The sequence below is a fragment of the Strongylocentrotus purpuratus genome, unplaced genomic scaffold (assembly GCF_000002235.5).
Source record: "Strongylocentrotus purpuratus isolate Spur 01 unplaced genomic scaffold, Spur_5.0 spur5_scaffold_13, whole genome shotgun sequence".
NCBI classification, from domain to species: Eukaryota; Metazoa; Echinodermata; class Echinoidea; order Camarodonta; family Strongylocentrotidae; genus Strongylocentrotus; species Strongylocentrotus purpuratus.
In genome coordinates, this window is record NW_022145598.1 from 33,310,991 (window position 1) to 33,322,242 (window position 11,252).

The following is an 11,252-nucleotide window of genomic DNA, read 5'->3' on the forward strand; positions in this document are numbered from 1 at the left end:
CATTTGCAATACATCATAACAATGGATGCTTATTTCATATCATATGATACCACACCCATTATTCAAATAGTCTGGGTTCGTTCAAATAATACCATTTTAAAAGCTCATGGTAAAGGGTTTTCTTGGGGCTTTGACATCGATAACTGCTTACCCAATAACAGGTGTAGATAATCACTAAGAGTGAACCTCACTTTTGCGAACAACAGGTTCGTGTAATGCATTGTGCCTTGGCTTATATATCGCAGAGAAAAATTCCGATCATAATATCAAATTTTGCTTACCCTCGAAATATGCAGGCTAGATACAGTATTTTCTGGAAGGACCACGGGTTCGCTGCTTCAGAGACCTGTGAACACACGGACACACGAATTGGAAATTTAAAAACCTCTGTTGACAGCAAATTATGAAGCGATAAACATATGGATGCCGACTGCTTTGTGGTATTAAACCATCAATATGGAATTGATTTGCGTACGAAAGTGCGATCAATGCATTAGTCCCCGTTTCCACCAACAACACACAACTACCTGACCTCTCATTTCCGCTTCCGTCTCATGACCCCAGTAGAAAACTGCGCACCTGTACGACGTTTCGCTGTAGAGTTTCGGGATTACTTTCTTGTGTGTATGGACGCCCTGGAATTTATACGATGATTCTTTATACGATTTTTGTTTGTGTGTGCACGGACGCCCTGGAATGTATACGATAATTCTTTAAACGACGTTTCATTATAGAAGTTTCAGGATTAAAAAAATTATGTGTGGACACGCTGATATAGGTACTCAGACGGCTCAAACAAGAAAATTGTGTTCACCTACATGTTATTGCGGTTTCTTGAGAAAAATTAGATGCTTAAAGGATGCCACCGACTGATGTTTGAAAGTTGGTCCCCAAATTGCCCAAATGTTATGTTTTTAAGGTACCCACCTGTGTACAGTGAAATATGGTATTGGTACAGAAGACCACAGGGGCCCTGGAGTTCCTCCAAAAGGACCCAAAGGACCAGCAACTCTAGTGACATTCAAGATAATTGCTTTATGCTATTTTCTGGGCACATTAAAATTTGTATATTCGGTATCAAATAAAGTTATATATTTTTCTAGTATTGTTTCTTTAAACAAATTATAATTTCATTTATTGATCATTTCACATTCCTTGAAAGTCTTAATGGAAAAGGTTTCACTGCATTTGAACTTGTTCGTTTGTTTTGGGGGCTATGAAAGTGCAATAACGAGAAGAGATTGGGATTGAAATGTGGATATGAACAAATATGTTTACTCATTTTTGTAAGCGACGATGAAAAGCACATGTGTTGTTTTTTGTGTTCAGTTCAAGTTCAAGTTTTATTTCAATTCAAGTCCATAAAAAACATATAAGATACAGATTATATACAATATAGAAAACACAAAATACACACAAAATGGAAACATATATGTCTACAAATATATCGGAATTATAAAAAGTTAAACAGCAATAGAAATGAATTGGGGAAACTGCAAATAAAACCATAAGGTTCTGTCGAGGCAGCTCCCTGTTATTAAAAGATACATATACAACTTCCAACAATTGGCTATAAAAAGTATAACAATAACAAAACAGTGTACAAAACATAGGAGACGTATTAACATGCAAATATTATTATAGATTTAAAAACAGATGAAGTATTTTTTTAGTTTAGATTTAAAAGAGTTTAAGAAAGCAGTATCACGTATATCTTTGGGGAGGGAATTCCATATTTTCGGGCCAGTGTGTCTAAAAGTAAATAAGGAAGTTGTTGATGGACATTTTTCAATAAAATAGTTATCAGGATTTCTAGTATTATAATTATGAACATATTTTTTACATTTCATCATAGTGGTAAGATTAATCGGCAGTTTATCAGTTTTATGTTTAAAAACCATGAGTGATATACAATATTGATTCAATTGAAAAATATTTAAAAACTGTAGTTGTTGAAATAATGGTATTGAATGGGCATTGAAATCAGACATAAGACATATTCTTACTATACGCTTTTGTAATATATGCAGTCGTTGTAATCTCGTTGGGTATGTGTTGCCCCATACAACATTACAATACATTAAATACGGTAAAACCATTGTATTATACAATAAAATCAAAATACTTTGTGGCAAGATATGACGTAATTTGCTGATGACACCAATATTTCTTGAAATTTTGTTTGAAATGGTAAGTATATGAGCATTCCAAGTTAAATTTTGGTCAATAATTACACCTAAAAAGCTAGTTGATTGCACTCGTTTTATCGGAACATCATTCATCTTTATATTTAATACATTCAATGAATCAGCTGAAATAATTTTTTGCTTATAATGAAAATATATAAAATTTGATTTAGATGTATTCAAAGACAATTTATTAATATTGAACCATTGCGATACATGCTGCAGCTCATTATTTAAAGTTTGACATAAAATATTAATATCTTTATGAGAATAGAGGATATTGGTGTCATCAGCAAAAAGGACAAATTTCAAAATGTTTGAACAATAATTTAAATCATTTATGTACAATAAAAATAAAAGAGGACCTAAAATTGAGCCCTGAGGGACTCCACACGTGACTTGCATTGGGTCAGATAAAACATTGTTATATACAACTATTTGGTGTCGATTATTCAAATAATTTTTCAACCATGTGTAAGCAACACCTCTTATTCCATAGTAATTCAATTTATCTAACAAAATATTGTGATCTATAGAGTCAAAGGCTTTGCTTAAATCTAAGAAAAGACCTACAGTGTGTAATTTATTACTTAAGGAAGATACTAAATAATCATGAACATCAATTAGAGCCATTTCAGTTGATACATTTTTCGTAAATCCATATTGGCAAGAATGTAATATTGTATTGTTTAATAAAAATGTATTCAAACGATTATATACAATTCGTTCTAAGATTTTTGAAAAAAAAGTTAAAACTGAGATTGGTCTGTAATTGCCTAAATTATGAACATCATCTTTTTTGTATATTGGGGTGACTCTCGCTATTTTCATATCAGATGGAATAATTCCTGTACTTAAAGACATATTAAAAATATGAATAAGAGGTTCTAAAATATAATCAATAACTTTCTTAATTACACATGGATTAAAATCATCTACTCCACAACTTTGAGTACTTTTTAATGATTGCACAATTGTAGTTATTTCATTTGCATTAACAGGTTTTAGAAATAAAGATGTAGCACATGGTTGAGGCAGAAAATCTCTATAATTTACAATATTATTTACAGGAATAGTATTGCATATATTCAATCCAATATTAATAAAAAAATCATTAAAAGAATTTGCAATATCATGTGGATCATGAATATTTTGTCCATTTACTATAAAATATGAAGGCAAAGTCTTCCTAGATTTACCAAATATTTCATTTATTACAGACCATGTTTGTTTAATATTACCTTTAGTTTTCTTAAATCTATTTGCATAATATGCCTTGCGTGCCATTTTTAATAATTTATTTACCTTGTTGCGAGCTTTATGATACTTAAGTTTATTATTAGAAGAAGAATTCTTACAATATATTCTATACAACTTGTTTTTATTTTTGATTACATTCAATAATTCTTCGCTTAACCAAGGTTTCTTGCACTTATTCTTATTTTTTCTAGTAGAATACGTTAAGTTTTTATCATAATATACCATAAATCTATGTTTAAACCGACCATATGCTACTTCTACATTACTGGGATACATAACCCCATTCCAATCCTCATTATTCAAATCCAACTTTAAACTATTTATAGTACGTTCATTGATTATACGTTTTTTAGGAATATTACACACATAATCTCTATAAATAATTTTCCCTGTTATTTGAAATATTGGAAGATGGTCAGATGCATCATTAAAAAATATTCCCGGGGTTATACATGAAAAAACATTGTTTGTAAATATATTGTCTATAAGAGTTGCACTATTTACAGAAATACGTGTGGGTTTAACAATTAGTGGCAAGAGTGATGAGGAATGTAACATGTCTAAAAAATCAGCACTATATTTATTTGAACATTTTAAAAGATCAATATTAAAATCACCCATAATATAAATTAACTTATTTTCTTTATTAAGTTTTTGTAAACATACATAAACTGCGTTAATAAAGCTTTCTACTCTTGATTGCGGTTTCCTATAAATTATTCCAACAATTATATTTTTTCCAATCTTATTCGTAATCTCAATAAAAAGACATTCATTACCATCGCATTGCAATAAAATATCATTTCTAATTGTAAAATTCAAAGAGTCCAAGACAAGAAAAGCCACTCCTCCTCCTCTACCACTGATACGATCAATATGAATGAATGAATATCCTTCTAAATGAAATAAAATGGGAGTATTACTTTGAATCCATGTCTCCGTGAAACCATAAATAGAAAAAGAGTAACTTAATGAATGAATAAATTCACTTATAGCTAAAAAATTCTTGGATAAACTTCTTGCATTGAAATGTATAATACTAAAATCAGAATCTAATTTTGGTAAAGACATAAATTCATCTTCCAAATAATAATTACTTTCAACAATATCGTCCTGTAAAAAATCATCGTCATCATTGTCACACGCTGGATCACATTCTAAAGAATGTTTAAATGTATTTTTAAATTTATTTATATCAATTTTATGTTCATGCAATGGTGTTGAAAAAATATTCTTAAATTCATCATCGCTCAAATCAGAAAATGGAAACACTGGGTTTAAGCATATGGGATACTGTGCGTCATGTGTATCATCCATGTAAAAGGAGAACATTAAATATGACCATGACAATCCGTCTACATAAAGACAAACAACAAAACATAGGGGTACAATAAATACAGAACATAACAATTAATATACTGTAATAACAAAGTATGTAACAAGTATTTTTGTTAAATGAGGGGAAAAAAATTAAATGAAAAGTTCACTCACTTAGTTCAGAATGTGCCTACCCTAACCAGACTTTAAAACTTCCGTAGGTCGTCTTTGCACAAGATCAAGTGTTTTTTGTTGTTTTTGTCAGTCATTAGAATACGCCCATCTCGTGTCCATGCTGCTTTTACTTTCTCAGAGGTTCGTACATGTGCAAGCAGGTCTTGATTTGCTTTCGTCAGATCTTCCTGGATGGACTTCCGCTTACCGGCGAGCTTCCGTCGTTTGGAGATTACTTCCTGGCGCTTTCTATATGATGTAAACTTCGCGATGATTGGGCGTGGCAGGTTCTTTTCTTGATGTTTCTGCCTGGAGCCATTTCTATGGGTACGTTCCAGATCATCCTTGGAGAGATTGACCTGGAGAACTTCATTTGCCACTTGAAGAATGATGTCATCGGTATCTTCTTCACTGCGTTCCTCGAAGCCAAAGAACAGGAGACAATTTCGCCTGGAGTATTGTTCCTGTTGGTCGAGCTTGCGTTGTAGTGTTTTAATCTGCTCGTGTTGATTTTCAAGTTGGTTTTGGACGTTTGTGATCTCCTTCGACTTGCTGTCTGTTACGATTTCGAGATCGAAGATCCTTGCCTGTTGAGTGTCGATGGTTTCCCTGATGTCAGCTAGTTGTTTATTAACGCGCTCTTCCACTAAGTCGATGAATCTTTTATCCCGAAAGATGTCCTGTATCACTGATGCCAGCAAAGCAGATTTCTCTTTCTCCTTCCCCCTTGTATTCATTTGGGCTTTGTCTGTATCTGCCATGGTAATCGTTGGTTTCGGTAGAGCTGGATTAAATTACCAACAATGAAGCTTAAAGTGTCCACAATAAAATCCTGGGTAGCAGCAGACTGGGGCAATAAGATGATTGTAGTTGACCATCAGCGCTGACAATAGATATGTTCACTTCATGCCTCATTAAACAGCAATACCATGGCATAGAAGTATACTAACTATAGGGTTTTATCGGAAATACGAAGAAGCAGGTTGGAAACGAAATTTTGCGTGTTTGGGACTATCAGCACTTTTGATCCTCTGAGTGGTAGTAATAAACTGAGTCCAAAGTTCACTATTTCACGGATTCGGTGCGATAAAACATGCTCCTGGTTGTAGTTTGAGGCTTTAAAAAGCCTTACATTACTAAAGCAAGAGTCAGAAACATATACGGAATGTCAAAATACTCACAAAATAACAGAAAACACAGAGTCCAAAATCATCCAGATTCGCTTCGCTTCGTTTTAGATATTTTTTGCTGTGTGTTTCTTCCCATGTTCACGCACAAAGGATCGCTTGCCTTCAAGCAACAAAGGGTTCCCACCCAGATGTCTATATTATCGGGTATTTGGTTGTTTTCTACTATTCAACGTGCGAAGTTTGGCGCGGTTTATTTGTTCCATATGGTGATGTGACGCAATCCATCAGATCCCCCCTCCCCCATCACACACTGTTCAAAATCCACGACTGCCGCGAACCTGTTTTATATCGCAACTTGTCTTTTCGTCATTTTTTTTCTTCATTTGAAGTGTCTCGCAACTTTTGAGAACAAGTTTGCAAAATATGCGACAGTTTGCGAGGTCACACAAGATTTCGTAGTCACATGCCGGGCAAAAGTTGAACGAAAATTGACATCTTGCATACATTTGTCTACAAAATACTTCTTTTCGCATATTGCTCTTTAACGCTGCCAATCATCATGTCCTTCACTGCTTGGTATTGATTGTATTTGTATGAAACATAGCAAAATAGAATTATAGGTAAAATAGAACAATAAAAAGAAGGTAATTCCAATTTATAATCACATCTAATGAGATTGATGTCAACAATTCGATAACAAATAAAAAAATAAATTGAATGGGTTACACAAGCTCACGTAAGGGTTCTTGGTTTGATCAGGGATATGAGAGTTTAAAACACCTCCCTGGTTTGATAATGGTGGCGGCATTCAGAAAAGAGCTATCGCTATGGGGAAAAGCTACAATGCTATTAAACCCTCTTTGTATTTGACTCTATGTAAATATAAAATGCGGGAACGTCTCACTTTGGGGCGAAAAGATTTTGATTGTTGAGGTATTCTTCTTTCCAACGATGTTACACTCATCATCACGGGTTGAAAATCTTCGTCGCGTTTTTTTTATTTAAAAATTGTAGTCCCATTACACTATAAGTCACATCACTCATTAGAAAGATCTGAGGCTTGGACGTCATAAATTCATTCACAAATAATCAGTGCAGTCCATTCAACAAAATAAGGGCGCGCGGTTTCACTTGCATTGTGCCGTGATTAATTTTGTTCGTTCCTACTGATATCTGTGGATTTCATCGTAAATAACCATGGACCTGAAATGACACTCAACTAGTAGTTTGATGCTAATTGACACCCCATCGTTACTATCAGGGATGAGTCAATGTTTTATATTTAGCCCCACACGTGTAATTATATGTGGACATGTAGGCGCGGACGCAGGGGGGGGGGGAGATTTAGTTGGGGTTTAACCCCCCCCCCCCCTCCTCATTTTTGTGAATGTGTGTGTTTTGAAGGACCCCCCCCCTCCTCATTTGTGTGTATGTGTGTGTTTTGGAGGACCCCTCCCCCCTCAATTAAAAAAAAAAAAACCCAAAAAGCCCCCCCCCCCCCGGCCAGCAGAGTCGTTGCGAAATTGTTCATCCAAAACTGGACCAAAAAATGCTCCCCCTCCCCCTCCCGCTTATTCAGGGGCTGGCTGAGTCGTTGCGAATTTTGGGGGCGTTTTTCACATGTTAACCCCCCCTCGAAAAAACTAAGAAGAAAACAGGTAATATGCCACGAGATTATGAAGTTAAGAGAGTGTAGACCTAATGTGTTAATTAACGCAAGAAAGAAATATGTAATTGTATCATGAATCTGTGTAATTTCGGGCTGGGATTCACTGCGTGAAGTACAGCGGTCACCCCTATTTGGTATAATAACTGCAATGTGGTTTTGTGTTTCATTAGGTGTGTACCCCCCCCCCCCCCCCCCAGCGGTATTCTCTATAACACCAAATAAGTTGTGATATTTGTTCTTAATCAGTTATCATTTTACATGTGTAGCTTATAATCATTTAATTTTCGTTTTGTTCTAAAAAGAGGCTTTGGGAATGACGGCTACAATTTTACAGGGGGACCGTCATCGTACCACCCCCTCCCCCCCCCCCCCCCCCTTAATACAGGTCCACAATTCCTGCTCCTTCTGCTACTGCAAAAAGGCGTTCGGCGAACAAAGGTACAAAGGTCACATACGGCCAAACGTTCTAAACGTCAAGTGCATTTGTACAGTTACATTTGTAATATAGACAGGGAGACCTTGCTTACACGTTATCGTGTATTATTGCCCGCCTTACGTACGCGGCCACATACTCTATTGCTATTGAGGAGAATGTATATGCCGCTCAGCTCAAGTACAGTGTGGGATGTTATTTCTGCCTGTACCGTCAACACGGTATTTTGACTGCGTATTTTCAGGTAATAATTTTTGTCATTTTTCGCTGTCTTCATTTTGGTTTGTGTTATTGCTAGCCCTGCATTGAAGACAAATATTTCCGCCAGACTATAGATGATGAATACGTTTTTTCACCACTCATGATGTACGTTGATCCTAATGGGATGTCACATGCAGTTAGTATCATAACACGTTAATTAACGCTGCTTTCAATAAAAAATTCTAGGTTTTAACAAAAAATAAAAGTAGAAATGAAAAAAGGCAAAAAAACAACAACACAAGGTTGTTGAATTGTTCATGGTTAAATCGGTGATCAAGGCAGATATCTTATTGACGAAGAGAAAAACCTCGCCAATGTGATAATAATCCAGATCATAATTATTTGACTTTCAGACATATCGATATCGTTAAACAAAAATATGTATTTATATATATTTGAAAAAAACATTTGAACATCTGAAGAAAAAAAGAAAACTCCTCTAGAGTTTTGGCAACTACGGCTGAGCAATCACGCCGAGCAGCCCTATGGATCAGAATGAATATAGCTCGTTACGACGTGGTCAGGTAGTAACTGAACAAAAGGATGCGCTTTGACACCATTACCAATTTTTGTCATTTTCAGAAGCGAATTATAATTGTTTCGACGTCCATTTTTCGACAAAACGTTGGCAAGCACTGGTAAGTACCCGGTACTATTAAACATTCCCTATTATCTCTACATGATTTTACATGGACTATCATATACGAAGGGAAATGGATTCGGTCCATACAAATTGTACAACGTACTAGCTACCGGTCGGAATGCAATGACTCCGAAATGATTTTTTTTTTCTCCAATTCTTGAAGCCACTTGAAATCATCGAGTTGGAAGACTTTAGTCTGCTTTAATTTAGATGTACACTAATCTATTTGTATTTTGAAAGTTGGTGATTTCATCAGGCGACTAAAATACATTATAACAAGAAGCTCCACCTCCATAATACTTTCAGAAACACATCACCAATGTTTAGGTGGTGCCTCATGTGCCTGAGCTGTGTTTAGTCAAATTATATTTTCGTCAAATGATATGAGTTGATTGAAAACTTGCAAATCATGATTAAACATACCGGTCGCTTACCTTAAAGTGGTACAGTATCGAATTGAATCTTTAAACAAAACGTTATTCCAACATGGCGTCGACCATAGACGTGGGTGACTACGCCGGAAGCGTTATTTTGTTATGCGGCACAGATTTGGGGCTTTTTTAAAAAGGGGTCTTGATTTACAGACTAATAGTGGTCGTGTGCGTACGAGTAGTAGAGGTCTGTTTTTAATAGTGTTACAGGTAATCCACTACCGTATGGAAAATCATTACATCAACAATTAAAATGAAATTGGAAATTTGAAGAGGAGGCAGCACGTCAATAAGGAGAACATCACAATAATTAGTCAATAAAACTTAACTAACTTAAACGAAGAGGAATGTTATCTAAACACATAGTTCGCGATGGATATTCAAACTTCGTCGCAGCGCGATATGCGCTAGCGAACATGACTAGTCTCACGTACGTGCAGACACTATTCAGAAGGAAAAGAACGTACTTCTCATAGGCTCAACACGCACCATGCCCCAATCTGTGCGGCATAAAAAAATAACGCTAACCGGAACCCTTTTCATTAAGGGTGCATTAGGCCTACGTGTAATACCGAGAGAGCATATCGAAGAAAAAACTCTATGTGCATGTTTATTATAATTGCTTCATACAAATGTGTAATTTAGATGTTTACCATGTTATAGAACAAAGGTACCAGACTTATGGTTGCTGGATTTGTTGTTTTTCGATTATTCAAACAGGAAATAATAACAACATGCTTCCTTTCGTATTTGATGATAGGTTCACCCTAAATAAATCCTCTCTTAAGTACCCAACTCGGCATTGTAATGACTTTCATTTGCCTTTGCTGAGAACCCTTCTAGCTCAAAACACGTTTATTTATACAGCCCCCAAATTTTGGAACTCTATCCATATTGACATTCAACTTGCCCCCTCTCTGAATTCATTTCAGAAGAAAATTGAAAGTGTGTCTTGTACTTCCTTACAATACAAATTAATATCAGTGCATTGTCAAATCATTTCTTGTCTTCCTCCCATCACGTCTTTTTTTAACGCTCTTTATATATATTACTATAATTATGGTCACTACCCCCTGCATTATGCACGTCGTGCTCTCTCTCTCTCTCTCTCCTTTCTTTGCTTCTCGGCCTCTCCTCTCTCTTTCTTTACTCTCTCTTTCTTTACTCATCACATATGCAGCAACATTTTCTATTCATCCATTTCTCTCTTTTCTTGTGATATTTCCTGTTGTCTTATATATTCTTTTTAAAATTATTATTATGTATGTCTTATCTGTCAGTCGTCATTGTCTCTTTTTACCTTTCCAGTGCTCACTATACGTTATCGTAACAAGTTTTCAAATTACGGATTTATAGATGTATTATTCAGCCACTTTTGGGTAATATATGTAGGCCTATATTTTTTTTTTCTTCAAGTTTATATATTTACATGTTACATAGATAATGTTTGTCATTATTTTGTGGGATCCACATTTTACAAGCTCTGCTCTTCAGTGAATCCCTCCATTAAGGTTTATCTTTTTTTTTTAATTAAAAACCCATTATACTGGATATTTATGTATACTTTCTATTCCACAACTTTAAACCATGTAAAAATGTATTATATTATTGAATGTTGAATTGTATATCTGATTTCTTGTCAAAATTACTGTTCTGTTCTGTCGGAAATGAAAATGAAAACTGTAACTGAAACTAGTGCCAAATATTTAATTTGATGACAAATGGAGGTGCGTGTTTCCCCAAATCAT